This window comes from Charadrius vociferus, unplaced genomic scaffold (assembly GCF_000708025.1).
Source record: "Charadrius vociferus isolate BGI_N301 unplaced genomic scaffold, ASM70802v2 scaffold2206, whole genome shotgun sequence".
NCBI lineage: Eukaryota > Metazoa > Chordata > Aves > Charadriiformes > Charadriidae > Charadrius > Charadrius vociferus.
Genome location: NW_009648990.1, coordinates 63,229 through 63,961, shown reverse-complemented (window position 1 = coordinate 63,961; position 733 = coordinate 63,229). Strand labels below are relative to the sequence as shown.

General features: G+C 49.8%; 1 protein-coding gene across 1 annotated transcript in view; it reads left to right on the top strand.

Annotated features, from left to right (window-relative positions):
* The window catches only part of SEMA3F (sema domain, immunoglobulin domain (Ig), short basic domain, secreted, (semaphorin) 3F), an 11,316-nt gene that overhangs the window by 9,518 nt on the left and 1,065 nt on the right, over positions 1–733 (top strand). The window lies entirely within an intron of this gene.

Below are 733 nucleotides of genomic sequence, written 5' to 3'. Positions count from 1 at the left end.
CCGGCGGGGGAAGCTGGGGGGGCGTCCCGAGGGCAGGGGGCAGGAGGGTGTGAGCAGCGGCCAGAGGGGGACATGGGAGGATGGATGGCCTGGAGGGATGATGGTTGTGTGGGTGGATATATGGGAAAAGGGTGAGGATGGATGGATGGAAGGAAGGAAGGAAGGGATGATGGGTCAATTGATGAAAGAATGGATATATGGGAAAAGGGTGAGGATGGATGGATGGATGGAAGGAAGGAAGGGATGATGGGTCAATTGATGAAAGAATGGATATATGGGAAAAGGGTGAGGATGGATGGATGGATGGAAGGAAGGAAGGAATAATGGATGAGTTGATGAAAGAATGGATATATTGGACAGGAGGATGAACATGGATGAGTGGATATAACAAGGATGAGGATGAGCACCGATGGGTGGGTGGGTGGATAGATGGGTGGATGAATGGATACATTGGAGAGAAGGATGAACACGGGTGGGTGGATGGATGGATGGAGGGAGGGATACATTGGGGAACAGGATCAACATGGATGGATAGATAGATACATTGGGGATGGAACATGGATGGTTAGATGGATATGTTGGTGAGGAGAATGAGCAGATTTGGATGGGCGGACAGAGGGATAGATGGATGGATATAGTGGAGGAAGGATGACCACAAATTGATGGGTGTGTAGATGGATGGATGGATGGATGGATGGATAATTCAGAGGAAGATTAACATGGGTGGGTGGGT